The sequence below is a fragment of the Echinops telfairi genome, unplaced genomic scaffold (assembly GCF_000313985.2).
Source record: "Echinops telfairi isolate 266 unplaced genomic scaffold, ASM31398v2 ScPeMD7_7;HRSCAF=31, whole genome shotgun sequence".
Taxonomy (NCBI): Eukaryota; Metazoa; Chordata; class Mammalia; order Afrosoricida; family Tenrecidae; genus Echinops; species Echinops telfairi.
In genome coordinates, this window is record NW_022103904.1 from 20,159,011 (window position 1) to 20,171,074 (window position 12,064).

The 12,064-nt window shown below is 42.0% G+C and overlaps 2 pseudogenes; one reads left to right on the forward strand and one right to left on the reverse strand.

The window, feature by feature from the left end:
* Positions 1-10,310: 10,310 nt before the first annotated feature.
* Positions 10,311-11,875, reverse strand: LOC101663529 (annotated as a pseudogene).
* Positions 11,874-12,064, forward strand: part of LOC101663837 — an 8,883-nt pseudogene continuing 8,692 nt past the window's right edge.

Below are 12,064 nucleotides of genomic sequence, written 5' to 3' on the forward strand. Positions count from 1 at the left end.
CTGGATTCCCTGTATTTCCAGTTCCTATCTGTACCAGTGTACATCCTCTGGTCTAGCCAGATTTGTAAGGTAGAATTGGGATCATGATAGTGGGGGAGGAGGAAGCATGTAGGAACCAGAGGAAAGTTGTATGTTTCATCTTTGCTACATCTCATCTTGGCTGGTTCGTCTCCTCCCTGAGAACCTTCTGCAAGGGAATCTCCAGTGGGCTACAGATGGGCTTTGCTTATAAATTCATTTTTCCATGAGTTTAAATCACAACGAAAGCTTTCATCCTCTCTCACATTTCTGTCATATATACTCTCACCATCGAGTTGTTTCTGATTTTTTAAATTAACAGTAACTTTTCAACCTCTTCCATGGTCTATCTAGGTCAGGGGTCCTCAAACTATGGCCTGCGGGTCACATGCGGCCCGCCGAGGACATTTATCAGGCCTGCCGGGTGTTTTTGCCCTCTTTGTTTACTTCAAAATAAGATATGTGCAGTGTGCATAGGAATTTGTTCATGGTTTGTTTTTTTAACTATAATCCGGCCCTCTGAGGGACAGTGAACTCACCCCCTGTTTAAAAAGTTTGACCACCCCTGGCTAGGTTCTGTGTCTCCTGGTTAAAAATTTCACACCTTTTGTTACAGTAGCCATTTTAATCACTTCCCCCCCCAAAGGTGTGAATCGTGTTGACTTAGCCATGTTGTATTCCCCTGCCCAATCAGACAAGCAGTAACCTGGTTCTGATTTCGCAATGCAGCCTTTCTTTAACTCTCCTGTGCTGCTCTGTTTCCTCCTCGCTCTACTGCTGATATCACTCACTTCCTTTGGAGCCAAGGTTACGATATTTTGCGCAAATAAAGCAAACACACACAAAAAGCACGACAAATGTTTTACTGCATCCACGCAAGCACTCTGTGTTGTCTGAGCAAGAGTGGCTGTTAGACACGTGACCCCCTTGCGTCTGCAGCAAGATGCGACACAGGACTCACTCTCAGCCTGTACAGTTTTTTTGAGTCAGACTTTCAATTTGACTCACTAGCCAAGTTACGAACACCGCTGAGCAGATTCTCCTTGAACTTTGCTGTCCCAGTAGTGGAAATTTCAAGCTGGCGCATTTGGCAACGGAGGTATCATGGTAGTTGTCTCCAAATTTCCTGGCATAGACAAATGAGTGCTTCCAGTGCATCATCAACTGGTTAAAAAATTTCAATATGGTATTCCATAAATTCCTGGAGCCTTATTTTTGGCTAATGCTTCCAGTGCAGCTTGAACGTCTTCCTTCAGCACCATCGGTTCTTGCTCATAGGCTACCTCCTGAAACGGTGGAATGTCGGCTCCTTCTTTTTGGCACAGTGACTCTGTATTCTTCCCATCTTCTTTTGATGCTTCCTGCATCACTTGATATTTTCTCCATAGGCTCTTCCAATATTACAACTCCAGGTGGCATTTTCCCTTGAGTTCTTTCAGTTTAAGATAGGTGGAGAGGGTTCTTTCTTTTCTGGTCTTCTATCTCTGTGTCTTTGCACATTTCACTATAATATTTTACTTTGTCTTCACCAGCTGCCCTTTGGAATTTTCTATTCAGCTCGTTGACATCATCTCTTCCATTTGCTTTCGCTCCTCTCTGATTAAGAACAAGGTTCAGAGTCTTCTGACCTCCATACTGACCTTTTCTGGTTTTTTGAAAATTATTTTTTGCTTCATTCTTAAATGATGTTTTTGATATGTTCCTACAACATGTCTTCTGTCATTAGTGTTCAATGCATCAAATTTTGAGATATTTTCACAATTCAGGTGTGAAAGTCTCAAGTTTGTATTTTGGCTCTCACTGACTTGTTTTATTTTCTTCAACATCAACCCTGTGTTAGGCAGAGTTCTCTAGAGAAACAAAATCAGGACACTTATGATTATATATGTATATAAGGATAGGTTTATACAGAGAGAAGGAATATAACGGCTAATTAGTCCACACGGCAGTACAGAAGGATCAGTTCAATTCACTTTCATAGAAGTTAATATATTGAAGGTCTTCCAACTCACTGGGGCTTCTGGCCAAAGGTCAAGGAAGCAGAAAGTGAAGTCTTCCCTCAGGCAAGACAGGCAGGGTGAGGCAGCAAGTCAGGAGTGCAGGGAGCAGCAAAGAAGGGCCTTATGGGATCTCAAAGTCAAGCAATGAGTGCACAGCTACAAGATCCACCAGTCTTTAACTCAATGTACGCACCAGCAGCACTGCAAAGCAGGTCTCAAAAGAGCCTCAAGCTCTAGCAACAGGTTCCACAGGTTGGGTGGGCCAAAGAACTAGCTCAAGCAGCCAGCACGCTGGTTCGAGCACCAGGGAAGGAGAGAGAGATGGAATGCTGGTGGAAGAAAGTATTTATCTCAGTAGCCCTCCAGTCAAGCCGCAACCTGATTAAACTCTGCCCACGTGTTCCTATGGAGGCCGAGTTGGCCCCATAAACCTAACTATCACAAAGACAAACTTACATATGAGCAATTGACGGTCTGCTCCACAGTCAGGCCCTGGCTTGGTGTTAGCTGCTGATATAGAGCTTCTCCATCATTTGTTCCCATGGATGTAGTCAGTTTGATTTCTGTATACTCCATCTGGAGAAGATGATGTGTATGGTAAGTCACCTTTCGTGTTGTTGAAAAAGATATTTGCTATAAACAAGTAGTTGGTCTTCCACAATTCTATCATGCTATCCCCTGCTTCCTTTCTATCACCAAAACCGTATTTTCGAACCATTGTGTTCCTTCCTCTTTGTTTCGAACTTTTGCATTCCAGTCATCAATAACTATCAGTGCATCTTGATGGCATGTTTGGTCCATTTCAGACTGAACTCGTTGGTAGAATTCCTCAAATTCTTCTTTACTAGCTTTTGTGGTTGGTACAGAAATTTGAATACTAGCTATATTCAAATATTGGTTGTACTTCCTTGAAGTCAGGTAGATATAATCCTATCATAGCATTGCACTTCACAATGGATTTAGCAAGAGTCTTTCTGACAATGAATTCCATGCCATTCCTCTTGATGTTACTCCTGATACGGTAAATCATATTATTTTGATTCAAAATGGCCAATACTAGTCCATTACAGATCACTAATGTATAGAAGACCAATATGTATGCATTCCATTTCATTTTTGATGATTTCCGATTTTCCTAGATTCATGCTTTGCACATTCCAAGCTCTGATCATTAGCAGATTTTTACAGCTATTTCTCCATATCGTGAGTTGTCCCCCATCAGTAAATGAGGATTTGAAAGGCTCCAAATCTCCCACAGGCTTTACACCATTCACCGCATCATGGTCGGCTCCACTCCCCTCTTCGAGAAAGCAGCACCTCCCCAGTCGCATTGCAAATGCCCTGCAACCGGAGGGGCCCATCCTCGGGCACTGTCTCCGACAATGTTCTGCTTCCCTTCATGAAGTCTTCAGTATCAGACAGTATTCGAAACCATACAGAAGGGCTCCAAGGCCTCTTTCCTCCTAAGTGGGGGCTGAGTCTTCCTTGTCTGTTCTTGGTCTGGAAGCTCAGCTGGAACCTGCTCACTTTTTTTTTTTTTTGAAGTATCAGATTTTTTTATTCATCTGACTCAATACTTTTTTTTTTTTTTTTCATTTTATTTTTTTTTTTTCCTACATTTTATTAGGGGCTCATACAACTGTTATCCCAATCCATACACACATCAATTGTGTAAAGCGCATTTGTACATCGTTTCTCAAAACATTTTCTCTCCACTTAAACCCCCGACATTAGGTCCTCATTTTTCCCCTCCCTCCCTGCTTCCCCCTCCCTCATGAGCCCTTGATAGTTTATAAATTTGGTATTTTGTCATATCTTGCCCTGTCCGACGTCTCCCTTCACCCACTTTTCGGTTGTCTGGGAACCTGTTCACTTTGAGTGACACTGCTGGCACCTGAAAGACCAGTGACAGAGCTTGCAGCCTCCCCCGAACACACAGACCACCACAGTACGACAGACTGACAGACAAGTTGTGGCCGTTCAGCAGACAGATGGAATAAATAGGGCGAGAGCATACAACCCGGATGCACACCTGATTTTATACCATGTAGTACGTACTCCCTTGATTCACGTATAAGTTCCACATGAGCGTAATGAAGTGTTCTGGCATGCCCATTCTTTTCGAGTTCACCCAAGTTTGTTATGATCTACACAGTCAAATGCCTTGGCATGGTCAATGAAACACAAGTAAACATCTTTCCGGCATTCTTGGCTTTGAGCCAAGAGCCACCTGACATTATCAATGATAGCCTTTGTTCCATGTCCTCTTCTGACTCCGACCTGAACCTCTGGCAGTTCCCTGTCAAAACACTACTGAGACCATTGTTGGATGATCTTCAGCAAATTGTCACTTGCATATGATTTTGATCTAAAGTTTGAACATTTTGTTGGGTCGCCTTTCTTTAGAATGGATACAATTATGGATTTCCACCCTAGCTGGCCAATTTTCATTAAGGGCATGCCCAGACATGTCCCCAAAAGTGAGTTTGCGCCTCCCTGGATTGGTCTGAGTATTTTTATCCATCTTCTTTCAAATACACTATACCTGAGGACAAAGATTTTACATTGCCAGTCAATGGCCAGAGAGAGCTCAATGGAAACTGAGTCTTTGCGGAGACTCAAAAAGGATTTAGCACTTCTACTGTAAATTTAGTACACAGAACTGAAGCTCTAATACAATGCTGAATGTCAGGGTCACCTAGTGGTCTGGGTGACCTATTGCAAACTGCCCCACATAATCCCTTCTACAATAGGTCCAGATGACTCATCCCAATACCACCTCACATGATAATGAGGTGCACAAGGTGCACAAGCGCTGAATTGGGACAGAAACCATTGGCTGGAATGAGGACTAATCAAGATACAAGAGTAAGAGCCAATGGGAAATCAAGATAGGGATTGAGGCAAGCCAATTGGGTCCCACTACTTGACTCCTGTAAGTTACCATGTTGTACCTTAGAGAGTCATCCTCCTCTAATTGTGAGGCAACCTGCTTCATGATTGACGCATACTTTGCTGAGATAAAGTTTATTGTGCCAAACTGGCTGATAAACACATGTGGGGTTAATTGAAGGGTGGAGCGATAAATGGCTCAGTGAGCCTCGCCTTTCTAGTTCTCAGGTCTCTTGCTTTGTGATGATCAGACTAGGATGCAGCTACCTTAGCTAGTTCCGTGCTTCTGCTGGCAAGGCTCACTTCCTGCAAGACATCCCCAGGGAGAAACCGCATGGGCCTACCCCACTGCAGCCCTGGATGCTGGAGCACCCATGTGGAGACCCCAGCCAGTGCTGAGATACTTACACGTTCACTGACTCGACTTTCCTCCTGCAGTCAGCATCATTGCATGTGTTTTGTGAGATGGAGGAGGACTTTGTGGATTGGTGTCAGACATATGGGCTAATGTTGGACTTGTGGGCTTGGGCAGCACTGGGTCGGGATGTTTTCTTGATGTGCACTTACCCTTTCTATAAAACTCTCTCTTATACATATGAGTTTCTGTGGATTTGTTTTGCTAATGTCCCCAGACTTACACATTTGATTACTAAATCTTTGTTCTGCTTGTCATACTGTTTTGATGTCTTGTGTGTGTGGCCCACTCTGTGGTGGCAGCAAAGCACTCGGAGAAACGTGCTAGCTTTTCTCTGAGGAAGAAAAGCCCGGCATCGTGGACTTTGGGCACATGACACTAAGTGAATTGTGTTAGCCCTTAAATTCTGAGGGCCCCTTTTGCAGAAAGCTTGATGACAGCGAAAGTTAAAATTCATTTTCAGAGACCCAATATAAATTAAGCTTCAGTTGAATTCCTTCTGATAATTCACCAAGGATGTAGAAAGTCTTGCTCTCAGGTAGATTGAAAAGTGGATTACCTCCACCCTTCTCCAGCCAGCCCCGAGAAGACTCTCTTGGGGTCTTGTCTGGTTGTTGTGGGATAAAAAGGAGACTTTAATCTAAAATATAATTTAGGGGAACAATGATTAGGTGTTAGAAGTGACAAAGACACCACAAAAATACAGACACATCATCAAGAACACACCCTTCCCAGGATGACTAGAGAGAGGTAGAGGTACTCTACTTTCCAGTGCACGCTGCCTAAGAGAAAATTTACCTACATCCTTAGTTAATGATCAGAAGGAATTCAATGAGGCTTACTCCACATGAGGACTGTGCCAACGGATTTTGGGTTTTTACTCTCACCCATAGTGCTCAGAATTTAAGCTCCAACACAATTCCTTCTCTGATTATGGATTGTGTTATTACTAATCATTAGATCACACAGGCTGATGTGTTCTTCAGGGTGAACTTAGCTGACACCTCACTTAGATGGTTACTTGTTTTAAGACAACCCTTTAAGATCCCAGATGCTATTCTTTCTGATAGCCAGACACCATCTGATTTCTTCTCCACACTTTGCTATGCACCCATATCTTCAGTAATCAATTTATGAGAGCTAGTATTGAGCATGGTCACATCAAAAGACCTAATTGTTCTTAGAGTTTAGATTATATAATATATGTAGGAAGACCTTTTGGACTAAAATACATGATACAGGGGGAGTGAATTCTTTAATATGGCCCTGCCAGCCAAAGTCTCTTACTCCCACCAAACAACCTTTCCCTGCATGGGTCTAGTAAGAAGGAGGGGAAATATACTGGTAGGATTCACCTCTGAGTAATTGCAATAGGATTCCGAGGAATGCCATCCTGCTGTGTATAAAATCATCCCTCTAAGGAGGAGGGATTTCACTACCAGCAAGACAGGAGTGGAGTGTGTCCTCTAGGCCTGAGATCCCTGCACAGGGAACCTCCTGGATCCAGATGGCAACTACACCATCAGAGCAGCAGTGGCAGAACCAGGAGCCAGAGCATGGAGCAGAGTGATGGAACAGTGTTCCAACTGACAGGACAAGCAACACTGTGTTCAGGAGGCTGGCTTGCGGAGTAGGGTGCCTCTGGGCACTTGCTGACCCATGAAACTTGAGCAGAATGTCTTTGAGTTGAGGCTTACAGCCCAGTGGTAAGCCCCTTTGGGAATGTATTAGCAGATTGGAAAGAACTTTGTAATAGGCCCTGATAAACAACGCAACCCTGAGCATTTCTCACTAGCATTACGACTTGTGAACTTCGTTAATAAACCCTCTAATCATGAATCTTGTCTGTGAGTTCTATGTAACCATTACAATGGCTAGCAGAGCCCAGAGTAGTAAAAGAGAGACCACTAATGAAGACTATCCACACGGGACTCTCCATTATACAGATTAAAACCCTCAAGTGACAGAACATAGTTTAAGAAAAGAATAAGGGTTAGACACAAGGCAATCATTTCAATAATACTCATTCACTGAGCCAAAACTATTTTTCTGCAGAATTAAGACACACTACAAAAAGCCAAGACAATGTGAAAATAACAAATATATGGTGGTCTCAGCTTATCAATTATTGGACAACCTCAAAGCAATAGAGATTCGAACTCAAGTCCAATGACTTCAAATTAACCAAAAAGTCCTCTGCTTCTTTCCACACCATAGCATTTCAGCTTTACATCCAAAGGAATATTTCAGTTCTTTTAATCTGCAATAGGCGTGTTCAAGGTCAAGTCCAATTCCCTTAGTGGGATTTCCATCCTAGGTCCTTCTGTTGGGGCCTGGGAAGAATGCCATATCTCACAAAGACAAAATATAACACCCAGGGGGCCCAAATAATCAAAACAGGATAGAAGTTTGGCAAAAAAAAAAATTCATGACCAGCATCATATAGGACATGTTCTCCCATTTGGGGTTCTATATGAGTGAGGTTAAGGGTGTTCTCCGAATACATCACCAAATGGTTTTATAAGCACACTACCTGAGAGTGACTGGAACACTGTCATATGGCAGGAGCAATTTGGTCCTCTCTCACTTTGCCCCCAATGAAAAACTGACCCCCATTGAAAGCGAGACTTCCTAGCTCATCCCCTTTCTGATACACTTACGCCCATTGTATATCCTCCTCCTATTGCTTGTAATGCCTATTGTACAACCCCTTCCTGTGACCTATGTCTTTACCTGTAATTAGGGGGCATGCAAGCCTCTAAAAATATGTAAGTCTTGGTTAGAAATAAATCCCTCTCTCTCTCCTGCAATTCCCACCTTCCACATCCTGGCATGGACCACCAAGCGGGGCTGAGGTGAGCATGCTACTATGAAATGTGTCTGACTCCATTATTTCAATCTCTCTTCACTCTCTCATGCTCTCTAGGACTTTACTATAATCCTTACTTAATATCGTTGTACAATTGCGCCTACCAGACCTGTGATGATTTGTTAGGGGATGGCTCCCCTGACAGTACAAATAAAGGAGTGATCAATTATAATCATTAAACAGACACATCAAAACATTGCTTGGGAGACCAGATTAAATTATTACATGACCTGCTCTAAATTCCAATGGCTAGTCTTATTTTCTGTTTTTGAGTCTGTTTCTGTAAACAGACTGAATTATTCAGTAGGACATTATACTCCAAGTAAAACGATCTCCTAGTCTTTCTGGACCATCGTACAAATTCAAAATATTTTTTAGACACTAATTTTTTTGTTTGGGTCTGTTTTTAAGATACATAGTTTCAACTAAAGAGCATCTAGGGGCAAATGGTTCACAGATGGATTATTCCAACTTTCACAAACACCAAAGACAGAACAGAAATGTTTTGAAAATAACATATAAGGCTATGCACATTAAGTATCATAGAGTATTTGTTTATATCTAAGTAACCAGTAGCAGCTATTTTCTGTAAACACCTCAGATCATATATGAACAAAGACATGAAAATGGAAACATTCGTTTATTAAGATGTGGAAGTGTCTCTTTGGAATGCAGCAGAAATTTTACTGTTTTACTATTTTGTAACCGATAGCTCAAATCTCACTAGCTTCTCTAATCATGATTTTTATAAATTTGTGAAAATTTTCTGATAGAAGCTTTCAATATGATAGTTTAAACCCTTAAGTTTAACTTGGGAGAAAGGAGAAAAGTAGTTACCTATATACTGAAGACACCTTTAAAATGCCCACAATATCCCATATAGAATTTGTGGAAACACTTGATCCATTTAGTGATTAATTTCTACCTTTGAATTTTGGAACAGTTGTTATGTATGTACCTTTGAGTTCTAGAAACCTTGATTTAGACTTGTGGGCTCCCACTCAGGATACGAGTCCTTGTTGAACAATTTTGGTCAAATGAAATGCCTTAGCAGGTCAGCAAAGTCAAAGCTTAACTGTAGATGACAACACTTGATAGGGCTATGGTTAATCAATTATATATAAAGACTTGAGTGGAAATTTACTGAACCAATGCAAAGCCAAACAAGTCAGGAGGAACATCAGACCAAAAGGAACTATCTTACTCTACAATGCTTACAAGTTTCAGATCTAACTCAAACCTAAGTTACTAACCTTCTTTCATAGTTTCTCAGTTGTATAATTGAGAACTTGTTGGCGTGATCTATTAGCAATCTTTTCTCAACTTATTTCTACTGGCCAAATGTACTATATTAATCATTATAAACTAGCCGTGATATAAAGGCTTTAGGTTTACTTTACTAAACCTTTTTATAAACTAGGATCCCTTTGCTATTTTAGTAGAAAGTATCACTCGTGTAACATTTTGTGACTATTCATGAGCCCTTTTCCATCTTAAGGATAAACCCACCAAACTTAATTTAATATCATCAGGTTTTAAAGCATTTCATTGTTTCTTGTTTCTACACCAAAGCAAAGCTCACTTCCCCTCAATCCTTCTCGAACTTACCACATACCCGCAAGTTAGCCTTTACTGGTATTCACATTTTGGTACAACTAGACATTCCACTTCAAGACAAAACTATTTTCTTTTTCTGTCTTACAGAACACGAGTAAACAAACAAGATACAAAAATGTACTATTGGCCATTCTGTCTTCTTTGTAACTTTCCAACCAATGTTAAACCTTTTAACTCAGTTCTTGAGGGAATTTTCCTCCGGTAGCCTAGAATACACTACATGCTTTCACGTGGGCTCACTGTGCTGTATTTTATTAATTGGATATGACACACACGTTTTAAAACAAAGGAGGCATATGCTAACAGAAGTACAGAAGATCAATCTTAAATTAGATGTATGGATAAGCAGATAGATTGAGAAGGAACAAATTAGCAATCAAAATAATTAAAATTATCTTACTAAGTGAAACCGAAAATCACAAGATATAAATGTATCTGCTACTGCAATCAGATAAAACAAGTAGAAGAACTTTTTTTTTTTCAGGCTCAATTCACTTGATTATTTTTTATATAAAATCGACTCTGTGGTCCCCACAGCTGGAGCCTGGGCCCTCTGCACGGAGACTCTGGTGTGGGTCTTCACAAGACGGTCAGTGACTGCCTGGCAGGGAGACTTGGTGAACACGGTCTCCTTCCAGAGGTCAGGGGTCAGATAGCTGTAGGTCTTGGAGAGGGCATCAAAGGTGGCTTTGGCAAAGTTGCCCAGGGTGACTGTGCAGCCCCTAGCCAACGTGTTGCAGTCATCAATCCCTGCCACCATCAGCAGTTTCTTGGGCACAGGGGCTGAGACAATGCCAGTGGCCGTGGGGGCAGGGATGAGGCGCACCAGCACAGACCCACAGCGGTCAGTCACCTTGCAGGGGACTGTGTGGGGCTTGCCGATCTTGTTGCCCCAGTAGCCTCGCTGCACGGGGACAATGGTCAGCTTGGTCAGGATGATGGCCCCACGGATGGCGGTGGCAACTTCCTTGGAGCACTGGACACCCAGGCCAACGTGGACCTTGTAGCCCCCGATGGCAACAAAGGCCTTGAACCTGGTCCTCTGGCTGGCTCGGGTCTGCTTCTGCACAGGCATGATCTTTAGGACCTCGTCCTTGAGGGCCAGCCCGGGAAGAAGTCAATGATCTTAGACTCCTTGATGGGCAGGGAGAAGACAGAGCTCCTCCAGGGACCTGATCTTCATGTCCTTGACCAGACCTCCCAGCTTGGTGACAGGGAGCCACTCCTTGTCTTCGGCTTCATCCTCGCAGCCATTGCAGAAGCCGCTGCGAGCTCACACTCCCGGGCCCTCCAGCTGCACCGGTGCCATCCGCCTTTTGGTGTTTTCTCGAGTACCATTTATGAGGCTTGAACAATCTCCTTGGATGTCTTAGTGATGCCTGTGGTCTTTGATGGCCTGCCAGGCAAAATTATCCAAATACCAAGTCTGTTCTAGAGCAAAGTAAAAAGTCATAAAAAAAAAAAAAATTCCAGGAACGCTGGGGTGAGGAGCCATGCATGCAATTAGGCTAAATACAAAACAGAAAATCAGTTTAGGTTCCACAACTTCTGGTGAAGTTTCTGGAAGTCGGGAATGATCTTGAGAAATACCGGGGTATCAGCCGTGTTTTGAGGTCATATGGTTTGGTAAATCTAATCTGCCTTCTACCTGGAAGTTAGACTTTCCAGAGAATGAATTAGATTTTCAAACGAGTAATAATAAATTATAAAAAAAAAAAAAGTACCCTGGTGGCAAGAAACTAAATTCTTTGTTAATACCATTAAAAAAAAATCATTTTATTGGGGGCTCGTACAATTCTTATCACAATCTATACATACATCCATTGTGTCAAGCACATATGTATATTTGTTGCCCTCAGCATTCTCCAAACATTTGCCTTCTACTTTAGCCCTTAATATCGGCTAATACTATTTAATATTGATACTCCCCGACCCCACCCCACCTCTCCAAATAAAAACTTTCAATCAGATGAGTTAAGTTTTGTATATCTCTTATAATAACCCTTTAAAATAAAGAAAAATGAACAAAATAAAGGAAAAATGAACACAATATTTAACCGACATGGATATAGATATATCTGTTTTTAATGTGAATTTCTAAATACAACAAATACTCAATTTTAAGATTAGCAAATCACTAAAAAGATCTTAAAATTATGTACCCCGGGGGGCCATGGGAGAGGGGGAGGAGGGGGGAAGGGAAGAAGAGGGGATAACAAACCCAGGGACAAGGGAACAACAAGCGATCCAAAT